The following is a 12345-nucleotide window of genomic DNA, read 5'->3' as shown; positions in this document are numbered from 1 at the left end:
CCCCCACACCTCCACAGCGCTCAGACTCAGCACTGGGTCCCCCCAGGGCTGCGTGCTAAGCCCCATCCTCTACAACCTCTACACCTACGACTTCACCCCCGTCCACCCCAGCAACTCCATCGTAAAGTTTGCAGACGACACCACCGTGGTGGGATGCATCTCGGGGGGGGGACGAGGCGGCGTACAGGGATGAGGTAGAGCAACTGAGCAAGCTGTGCAAGGTTAACAACCTGCTGCTGAACAAGTCAAAGACCCAGGAAATCATCGTAGACTTCAGGAGGAAAAAGTCCGAGATCCAGCCCCTGCTCATCGACGGAGAGAGCGTGGAGAGAGTCTCAACCCTCCGATTCCTGGGGGTTCACATGCAGGATGACCTGACCTGGAAGGACAACACAAAAGCCACCATCAAGAAGGCACAACAGCGGCTATACATCCTGAGAGTCCTCAGGAAGGAACACAGCAAGCAGGAGATACTGGTGACCTTCTACCGCGGCGCAGTGGAGAGCATCCTCACCTACGGCATCTGCAACTGGTTCTCCAGCTGCACAACCGCGGAGAGAAATGCGCTACAGAGAGTCGTGAGAACAGCCCAGAAGATCACCGGCGCCCCCCTCCCCTCTCTGGAAGAGCTGTACAACACACACTGTCTCAGGAAGGCCTCCAAGATCTCCAGGGACCCAACCCACCCTGGGTACGAACACTTTACCCGGCTGCCCTCGAAAAGGCGGTTCAGGACCATGGCCGCAAGGACAAACAGACTGAAGAACAGCTTCTACCCCAGGGCCGTCCAGGCCCTGAACACAGCAAAGACCTAGGTTCTGGGCCCTGGACAGTCTGGACGGATTGATGGCAGCTGCTGGACTGAAAAAATCAGGTGTAGTGCTGAGGCACAAATATGTACATTTCAAGCCTGCAAACTGCGACACTTTAAATAAATGTGCAATAACACTATGTGCAATATGACAACCCTAGTCGTCTATCTGTATAGTATAGTATAGTGGATAGTGTACATAGCCTTTATTTATGTAAACCAGCTCCTTCCCTTCTTGTGTTTTTTTAAAGTGTTTTTTTTTAAAGTTTTTTTTCTTTCCTAACACCAGGGGAGCCACCCCTCCTAAATTTCGTTGTTTGGTACCTGTACTGTAGCAATGACAATAAAGACCATTCATTCATTCATTCATTCATTCATTTATATCCGGTGATCAAAAGTAGCCCATTCGGCGGTAATCCGCCCCATCTGGCAACCCTGCTTTGCACAGTAGCTAAGTACAGATGCTAGCTCTACCAAGCTGTCGAGCTAGCATAACCTCGACCGTTCTCTTAGTCTGCAGAGATCAATATAAATGTTTTAAACAAACAACATCTATGTCATGTCAACTAGAATACACAGGCAGGCACTCCAAAATCTGCCAAATAGAATATATATGAGGAATTCCTCTCAAAGTGGTGAAATGGTTACTCACATCACAGGAGTGTCTTGTTATCACGGATTAGAAGTTTGCTGCTTTGCCAAGTCCTTTCCCGCCTTTTCCTCTGCCAGCCCGCACGGGTTCAGGAGGAGGAGGGGGACACGCACGCGCCTTTGACTCTGCAGTAGCCTGTACAGATGCTGCGAGCTCTACCAAGCTCTCAACAAGTCACCTCAGGGACCGTTATCAAGTGATGTCATACAAATGCAGAAATTGTATTATTGTACCAAAAATGCACATTTTGTTGCAATGTTTTAATAAGTTATTTCAGTCCAGTGAATACATGTTTAAGAAATACACTCCCGTATTGCAATTAGAAAACCATTTACTTTTCCAATTTAATGAGAAATTTAAAATATTGGCTACCCCCAATCTATTGTTTGTCTGCTTCTTATCAGTCTTTATCATATCATCGGTTTCATCGTTCTATGAAAGCTGCACTTCGGGCTGCGTCCTAACGATTCCCACCCGAGTTGGGGTAGACCACGCCCCGAGTTGGGGTAGACCACGCCAACTTCTGGAATATGTAGGGGTGTTCTCTGATTCTTGTTCTTCCGCCCCGCAGGTCGTTCCGCAACCCCATTGGATTTTAGCTTGTGACGTAACACGGGGTGCACGATTAGATATAGGTTACCCATCTCTGTATGCAACTCGGCGGCGCTGAGTGTGGCGCGGGCCAATGGTCAATGTTCGCCGCGGGCACGGCCGCAAGCGGCCGGGCGCGGCTCTCATTGCCCTGTGGGCCCTGGAACGCGCGCCTATTCTTGTGTGTCAGTGATTGTGTTTGTGTTTGCGAAAAAAGAAAAAAAAACACCCCTACATATTCCAGAAGTTGGCGTGGTCTACCCCAACTCGGGTGGGAATCGCTAGGACGCCTTCGGGCTAGCCTCAAGGACGGTGGTTGGGTCGACAGGCTGCCGTGGGTCATGTTGGGCCTTAGGACCGCCCCTAAAGAAGACCTTCGGTCGTCATCCGCCGAGCTTGTCTACGGACAGCCGCTACGGGTTCCTGGGGATTTCGTCCCTAACGCCACGATCCCTTGGTCGGCGCTCAAACAGCGAGCCGAGTTTTTGGATAATGCCAAGGCATTCGCACCTGTACCCACCTCACAGCATGGGCTACCCCAGTCATATATGCCACCCTGCCTGCGAACGGCGGAGTACGTGTTCATCCGCCATGACGCCCACCGAGGGCCATTTCAACCGCCCTATGACGGACCGTTTCGGGTTCTGGAGGCTGGAGACAAGGCTTTTCTGGTGGACATCGGGGGTAAGCCAGATTACATTTCAGTGGACAGACTTAAACCAGCTCACGTGGATCTGGACCAGCCCGTGGGGTTGGCTCGGCCCTCCAGCTATGCACCTGTGTGTTTGGTTATGGGGAATTGTGTGCGGGCACCTTAACGGCGGTCACTGGGGTGTGACGTATGGGGGTTCCAGGTAACATTTAAGGAAGTGTTGTATGTTGCTATGGGCGCTATGTCATCAGTTCAATAAATGCCGACACGGTCGGCTTTATACTGGCACCAAGTCTCCGTTTCGTTTGTACGCTCCAACTCCTACAATGGTATATTTACAGTACATGGACAGTGGATTGAAGCATTGGCACAACCCTCACTCATTGGAAATGTCTGTTTTCTATAGATGGATATACCATTTATTTTTCAGCAAACCAATATTCAATTCGAATTATGTTATGAATTGATATGGATCAATTTATACCTCTTATTAAATTATAAATACTCTGGTTGTTATGTTTGCCTTTTGGTTGACAGCAAAAGAGGAGGATAGAGAAGGAGAGAAGGAGAGAGAGCAGGATGGTGTCGGCACACCAAAGAGAGAGAGCAAGAACCAGGTGAGAAAGTGGACAGGTAGTTGTAGTCTCTTTTCTCTGTTTGGTGATCAAAAATGAGGTAAAAACTCCTGGCCAAAGTTAAGAGTATTTATTCAAAAAAGACAAGATCGGGTCCTCAGATTACAGGATCAGGTTTACACACAAACAGTCACGACTGGTTAGAGGAAGACAGAAGCAGACAGAAATCTCTGTGTTCCTGGTTTTATAGCGGTCTCTCAGCCAATCACATCACAGTATGTTCTTGGCCAATCGTGATCCTTCCTTCTAGGCCTCTGATTGGCCTATACCCTTGGGGGCGTGCATGTTCGTGTGTGTGTGTCTGCGCATGTGCGACAATTGCTTCTCAAATCTCCCCGCGATCATCTGTAATAATATGTATGTATATATATATATATATACATGTAATATGTGTAAGATATACGTTATATAAGAAGGCTATTAATATGTGTAAAAATATACGACACATCCCCCCTCGGACCACCCAGAGGGTGTTCCGAAACTAAATGATCACATAAACCAAAACAAAAACACAAACCTCACATATCACAGCTAAGAAAATATAAAAAAAAAAATAATAAAAAATAAAAAAATAAAAAATAACTATTAAGAACCCAAAGACATCATGCAAAAAATAGAAACCAACCAATAATAAAAAGAATCTTGAAAATAACAATCACAATTAAACTAAACACAGTCCATCATGCACAAATTAATATAGAAACTTCCAACGACCGATGTTTTCTTTGTCCTTGAAGCGCCAGGGACAGAGGTTACTAGCACATGAACCCAGTTGGAGAACAGCCTTTACCGCTGTCTCAGATTGATATCCTTTCCCAGTCAAGAGCGTTTTCTTCGTTGTGCTAGGAACAGAACCGCTTTCCTATCTTTGCATAACCACCACACCACTTCTCAACTGACATCAATCACATGATATAGAAAGAAACAAACAGTAATCGAAGCAAATAATCATAAAACATCACTTAATAAACAAATCATCAAAGGAGGAAACAAAATCAGAAAGCAAAACAGAATCCAGCTTTTGCTCATCAGCTATGTTGGTCAACATTAAAGCATTAATAGGAACATCAGAAATACACTTTCCACAACATTTGATTAAAATACCAAGTAACATAATACAGATGATAATGACAACAAAAATAATAGCGACGGACCTGATCATATTACCAATACCTGAAAAAGCAGAATCAAAGAAATCTAACATATTCCAACCGTGTTCTTTATGTAAATCCTCTACACCCTTCTTGTTAGATTCATGAAAATCATACAAAGCGTTATCAGAATCCGAAATATAACTGCAGCATTCACCGCCTATCAAAGCACAAGTACCACCCTGACTGGCCAAAATAATGTCCAAAGCCATACGATATAGAAATAAACAAACAATACACAAATAATGACATTCAGTTATCATAACACATAATTCCCCAACAGTAAGCACAGGACAAAGGGAATGCATTAATGCATAGATCTTCACCTCAGGTGAGGACTAGTCTTCTGAAAAGTTCATTAACGTGGACTGAGTGACTGATTTTCCAAAAACAGTCAATGAGGCCCTGTCTCCTAAGAAAGTCAAAAATCATGTCTGCTATAATAGGTGCTCCTATCTTAGCAAAATAAGTTTCCCATGCCCCTAAGACCGTTTCCAGCCATGCTATCATCTGCTGTCCATTCCCGTCGTTCCCTTTGATCTGCTGCTTCACTACCCTATTCATAGTCTTTAATCTTTTCCTAACTGGTTGTCGTCCGTCAGTGTCATTGAGGTTCAGGCAGCCGCCTGGTCCCCTCCCACGCTGATCAAGGTCTGGGGAGTTGCCCTCAGCATCATCTGAAGCATGATGCAGGTACTCGCCCGCATCCCCAGTAGCACAGGTGTCCAGGCTTTGGACACTCCCGGGCTGGACCTCCAGACTGTCAACACTCTCTGCTTCGTTGGTTTCTGGTTCATTGGCATCTGGACAGCTTTCCACTGTCCCACTGGCTCTGGCAACACCACAGCATCTCCTCGTAGCTCCTCCTTCTCAGGTTCTCTGGGGACCTCGGCACCTGTTGGCACAACATCCTGCCTACTCTGTACATCCACCCCCCTGTCCACCACCCATGGCCCTATTGGGGTAGGGATATGCCCAGACACCACTGGTGTACCCACTCTGATGTTGTTTCTCCAACAGACCCCACATTGACCTAAAGCATGGTCAATCTGTTCCATCAAATATGGACTCCAAAACCCATATTCCTTGGTGATCTTGCGTCTTACCTCCCCCCTAGCCACATGTGCTAATCCATGAGCTTCCCGTATTAACATGCCTAATAAATCTGAGGGTGCTACAACCAACCCCTCATGATTCCTCCATAGACCCGTGTCATCCTGACTTGCCCCCCTTGCTAGCCAAACGTTCTTGTCTAACGTAGTTACTCTACTCTGTAACATCAATAAATCCTCAAGTGTGACCATGCCCTGTAATTGCTTTTCATGTGTGACCAGAAGACCTTTACCTGCCTTGTCTGCTCCTGTAATGGCTTTGGCTGCATCCTCTGCAGCCCTGTTACCTTGTGTGACATGTGATGAGTCAGACCTGTGTGCGGCACACTTCACTATGGCTAATTCCTTTGGCTTCATCATGGCCTGTAACAGCTTCATGATCTGTGCGTGGTGCTGTATAGGCGTACCATCAGTTCTCTTAAAACCCCGCCCCCTCCATACAGCTCCATTAAAATGACAAACATTATGTGCATAGGCAGAGTCGGTGTACACTGTCACTCTCCGTCCGGTTCCCAAGTTGCATGCTTCCGTGAGGGCAATCAATTCAGCCAACTGAGCTGAGCAAGGCTGAGGAACTGCCTCAGCCTGTTCTACAATAAACTCTGAATTCTGTGCTTTAACTAAGGAATACCCAGCGCACAAAGTTTCTCCTACCCCGTAACAAGACCCATCAACCCAATATTCTATATCAGCTCCCTTTAAAGGCAAAGCTTGTAGGTCTGTTCTATGCTTAATCACTCTGGCCGTCGATGGAATCTGAACACCGGATGGCACCGTCACCTGACAGCCGTCAGGTGTGCATTTTACTGTACAGTTCAATTGGCATAGAGCATCTTTCCCTAGCAGCCCTGTTGGCGTGTGTTCTGACACAAGTATTGGCAGAGTTGCTCTCTGTCCCTTGTACTCTAAGTCTACAAGCTCAGTTGTAGGAATCAGCTGTTTAATTCCCTCAAATCCGATTGTCTTCACATATTCTCTAGACATAGGGAGGTGCGTGGCGCCTTCAGGCTTCTGTGTCACCACCAGCTGGCACCTCCCACTCGGATCCTCCGGGCACCCCTGTAGGCCAGCTGCTGGGCCTCTGTAAGGGTTCATCACTCCTGGAGCAGGTGTAGCAGGAGGCCAATATCCTCCTCCTTGGCTCCCCCCTGCGCCCCCCTGGGGCCTGTTGCAGCAGGTACAGGCTAGATGTCCATTCTGGTCGCATTGGTAACACGGTTCTAGCATCTTCTTCCCTGCTGCTGTCCATCCCCCTGGTGGTGGTCCTTGGCCAGGCTGGTTGTACATCTGGTATGGAACCGCTTGCACCCATGGTGGCCCTTGTGGGTATGGATACCCCCCTTGTGGCCCCTGTGGGTAGGACTGGTAAGTAGCAGGATACCCCCCTTGTGGCCCCTGTGAGTAGGACTGGTAAGTAGCAGTCTGCACTCCAGGTGGCTGTTGCTGTGGGGCTAAAGCCTGCACTCTGTATGCTGCGAAGAGCTCTGGATCATAAACTGATGTATTGATATATCTATGAAGTCCTGCCTCCAATCCTGCAATAAAGGCTAAGAGTCTTTTCAGGTCTCCCATCGCGGCCTGCGTTCCTGTCAGTCTCACGTCGACCTCAGTAGTCCACGAATGTCCTCCCTCCTCCAGAACTGGGAGTTTCTCCATCACTTCAGACAGATCTGCATGATGCCACGGATGATATTCCATCTTGTTACCCCGAATCAGCACTGGACAGTTCTTTAATGTATTTGATGACCTTCGATGACAATCTTCCTCTTCCTCCCTTTCTCGTTGCTCCTTCAGCCATCTGTGGTGTCTTTTTGCTGTGGCTATCATCTTCCTGACCAGAGCGTGGTAGCCTTCGTCTGCACTGTCGTCATCTCTTGAGTCTTCACGGCCATCTTTGCTGTCATCTTCCTCGTCACTCCTGTCGTCCCCTTTTCCCCTTGGCTCCTTCTTGGCCTTCTTCTTCTGGGAATGGTCCTCCAGTGCCTTAGCATATGGAGGGGGACTGGAGACAGGACACATGTCTGTGGATGGAATGTTCAATTTCTGTTCCAGTGTTCTGGCCAATTCTTTTTTCTTTTCCGGTTCCATCTGAGCTATTTTCTGTCCCTCTACCTTAAATAGATCTAAAATAGCTAACTCTAACTTGCGTTTCTCTGATCTAATCTTTCCTCTTTGATGTGCTTTGTGCCCATTGATAAGTATTTCCAATGTTGCAATTATTTGTAAATCAAGGCTGCCCTCTTTCGGCCACGGCTGTTCAATGTATGCCCAACGGCTATTCCATTTCGTAGACATTTTGCTAATTTCCCTAACAAGAGGATTCATTTTTTCCACTACAGCCATAGGCGATAACGTAGCCAACATTCCACGATGTTCACTAATATCTTTTAACACCTTCGTTGAATTTGATCCCATTCTACTTGCTCAATATGCTGACAATATTCTATATTGGATAAGGTGTACGCTTCTTACAACCCACCTTCCTATGGTCTTGTTTGCTAAACAAATGCTAGTCCAATATAACTGTATTAACCATCCCCACAAAACCCTGCAACTCAGAATAACAGATTTGCCTCTTGTGTATGTCAGTGCAGTATTAACTTAAATCTAATCACTGTGTAAGTACTTTATACTTAAATGTGTTTCCTAATTGTTTATGAATATGTGTCACTTAATTACTCATTCAATACTAATTACAGTTCTGGTCAACACAATTATTAAATCACAAAGGCTGGTCAACACCTAAGTATTCACTGATTTACAAAAACCCTTTTATTGCTTAATTATCAATACAAACTATTCTGCTATTCTTAATCAAAAACTGTGAAAAAGAACTTAACTTGAAATAAAAAGATGTAAAACACGAATATTAATTACCTCCTGTAAAGAAATCGACTTGTCATTTGGAAGGAATAAAATGATTAATTATTAATTACAATCTGTAAAGAAATCGACTTGTTATTTGAAAGGAATAAAATGATTAATTATTAATTACAATCTGTAAAGAAATCGACCTGCTACTCGAAAGGAATGCACAATCAACTAGACTTAGTCATTTACACTTCATTGATGTAATCCTGTGAAAGAAAACGTCATCCCTAGACCACTATAAACCAATTGATCAAAGTTTTGTGAAAACTGAAAATGAAATAATCTGAATAATTAATTCAATCAATTTGTAATTACTTAAATTAATTGAAGTAACCATCCATTTATTATTGTAAAGGACTATTTCGTCGACCTCAGACGGATGCACTGATGGAGGACCAGTGTTCCAAAGTGTCTTATCGTATTCCGTCCACTGGAGGGCAGCAAACAATTAAAAAATGTCTTATCGTGTTTCGTCCACTAGAGGGCAGTAAATAATTAAAAATGTCTTATCGTGTTTCGTCCACTAGATGGCAGTAAATAATTAAAAATGTCTTATCGTGTTTCGTCCACTAGATGGCAGTAAATAATTAAAAATGTCTTTATCGTGTTCTGACCAGTAGAGGGCAGCACACTGAAAATGTCTTACAGAATGACTATCTTACCTAAAACTCACAATCTATCTTTTACTTTTACAATCTATACATAAATCAATTGTTAAGTGAAAGGAATGAATGATTAGTTAGAATTTATTCACTATATCATCATATACATTGATTTAAAACTTATGGAATCAATCAATTGTTTTGGGAAACAGAAAATGAATGATCTGAATAATTAATTCAACTGATAAGTAATTAATTAAATCAATGTAATACTGAACAGTCATTCACAACATCAATCTATGCATTAACCTTTTAGATTCTTTCACCAATATTCTGTAAGCAGGCCTATTCGCTTCGCGTGCTTTCTCTGTGTGTGAAATGTGGCTGCGCTGGCCCCGTGTAAACTCCTGTTTTCCGAGTAACCGTACCTTTAAACTTATTTGAAATACCCCGAGATCAATTCACTATATCTCTATCTTTCTCAATACTAGTCTATGTGTATGGTTTTATCGTTATCTTTAAGAGATGAGTACTGAAATCTATCAAACTCGCGCGTGTGTATTTGAAAAAATGGCGGTCAAGGGGGGGAAGAGGCCACCCAACACTCCTTTGTTCTACTTACACAGGAGACACACAACATTGCTTTTCCACAATAATTATTATTTTCCACGACACAGCAATTTCAAGAATATCTTTCAATGCAGTTAAACGTATTATTTGCCAAGATAATCTTATTCAAATACTCCTAAAATGGCGTATGCTTTCTAGTAGAGGCTCTGTGTGTCCACGCGTCTACATGCATTCACACAAAGGAAAAGATGGCGTCCTTTCAACTAGAGGCCTGTGTCCACGTGTCTGACATGCATTCAGACAAAGGAAAAAATGGCGTCCTTCCAACTAGAGACACGTTTTTTCTCCGTGTTCTCAAGTAAATTAACAATGTATATCTTTAAAATAGCGCTATTTTCTGCTCACAAACACGGACTATGCTCTTTCAAACTAGGAATTCAGATTCCATACCATCGAATAGAGCTATCTCCTGACAAACACGGACTAAGCTCTTACTTACAAAACACATCAACCAAGAATTCTCATTCTTTTACACACACCAGACTATTTTCTGATACAAAACACATTCATTAGCCCACTGGGAAAACGTCTCTCCCTCAGCTTTTATGCTAATACCTTGTTCCCAAAACAAGCCTACAAGCAGCTCATTCTCTGCTGTACTACAATTATACCACACACACGATAAAATATCGTACAATTAAAACGCTTTTACCAATACAGGTTTTACAACCCGGCTCTCTGCCTATCCTCTACCCAGTTATATACTTCAAGATTCTTTTTAAATATAGCCCATCTGATTTACAGTCAATTTTGCCAACAAAGGGTTCTTCAGCAGAAAACTCACCTTTGTTGAATAGTTGCAAACCGGCTGGCTATTTTTTGATCTCCCATAAGGCTCGCCACTTTGTAGTCTCTTTTCTCTGTTTGGTGATCAAAAATGAGGTAAAAACTCCTGGCCAAAGTTAAGAGTATTTATTCAAAAAAGACAAGATCGGGTCCTCAGATTACAGGATCAGGTTTACACACAAACAGTCACGACTGGTTAGAGGAAGACAGAAGCAGACAGAAATCTCTGTGTTCCTGGTTTTATAGCGGTCTCTCAGCCAATCACATCACAGTATGTTCTTGGCCAATCGTGATCCTTCCTTCTAGGCCTCTGATTGGCCTATACCCTTGGGGGCGTGCATGTTCGTGTGTGTGTGTCTGCGCATGTGCGACAATTGCTTCTCAAATCTCCCCGCGATCATCTGTAATAATATGTATGTATATATATATATATATACATGTAATATGTGTAAGATATACGTTATATAAGAAGGCTATTAATATGTGTAAAAATATACGACATAGTCAAGACCACATATGCCACAGTCCATGCCACCCCCTCCCCAAGGCAGCAAACCTAGGGGAAACACTGAGAGCAGATAGCTGAACTGTTCAGTGTCAAGCCTGGAGAAATGGAGATGGAGGTTATAAAGCTCCAGAATAATGTCCAGCTACAATCGCAACAACATTCACAACATTTCTGGAGCCTGGTAGACCCAGAAAACTATAAGAATATTCACCAAGCAGCCCTCAACAAAGCCCTTGTTGTATTTGGCTCTACATACCTTTGAGAATCAGATTTTTCTGATATGAATGTAATGAAATACTACCACTACTTCTGAACAAGACTGACAGATGAGCATCTAAATGACTCTATAAGAGTGAACCTAAGTGGATACACTCCAGCATACACAACTCTTGTAGACTCCATGCAGTGACATTCATCTCAAGTGTAGGAATGAGTGAATGCATTATTACACACATGCACTTTTTTTTTTGAAAGAGACAGAAGAAGAAAAAAATACTAATGTTTTCTGACTGAAAAAACTAGAAAAGGTGAATGCACTTATTACACACATGTGGACCATACAATTATAAGCTTTTGATATGTGAATGGAGGTGATGTGATACATTGATATATGGATACAGAATATACTGCTACTACTATAGTGAGCTTACACATTGACATTTGAAACAGAGCATGCTAGTGAAGAATTTCAGAGTGTTTTGATACGTTATGTGAATGAATGTAAGTAATAAGATATGAGTAGCTCTCGGCCACTTACATTTTTTCAAAGTAGCTCTCGGATGAAAAAAGGTTGGAGACCCCTAGCCTACAACATCCTCTACCATGGTTGAAATTGAGGACAGTGATAAAAGCAGTCAAGAGAGCAGTGATGATGATGATTAAGCTTGTAGCATAAATAAATGCTTAGGCTGTAACTTTTTGTTGAAAAGTTGATTTCAGTGTTTACAGAACAGAGCAGTGCTTAAAGAGATGTCCGTTTATTTCAGTGTGTTTAAAGAACAGACATTCAGTTAGTGCTTAAAGAGATGTCAGTTGATTTCATTGTGTTTAAAGGAGTCTGACAGACTTTCATGCAGTCATTTGATTTTGCATTTGTTTCTATTGTTTTGCACACAATCATTTGTTTGTTCATCTTCATTTATGAATAAATGTCGTTTTGCTAATATAAGTTATCCATGTATCCCTTTTTTATCCATCCTGTGGGACGGGTCGTGACTCGCGAGCTCGGGGAGCACCAAGCAGCATCCCTAGGTGCTCCTCTGAGCACTGGCCCCAAAAAGTTATGTGCACCCCTGATTATTATTATTATGTAGCGGAGGTCATTTTAAATCACGCTGTCATGGT

Source organism: Nansenia antarctica (assembly GCF_963989245.1).
Source record: "Nansenia antarctica genome assembly, contig: SCAFFOLD_160, whole genome shotgun sequence".
In the NCBI taxonomy this organism is placed as follows: Eukaryota; Metazoa; Chordata; class Actinopteri; order Argentiniformes; family Microstomatidae; genus Nansenia; species Nansenia antarctica.
This window is presented reverse-complemented; position numbering follows the sequence as displayed.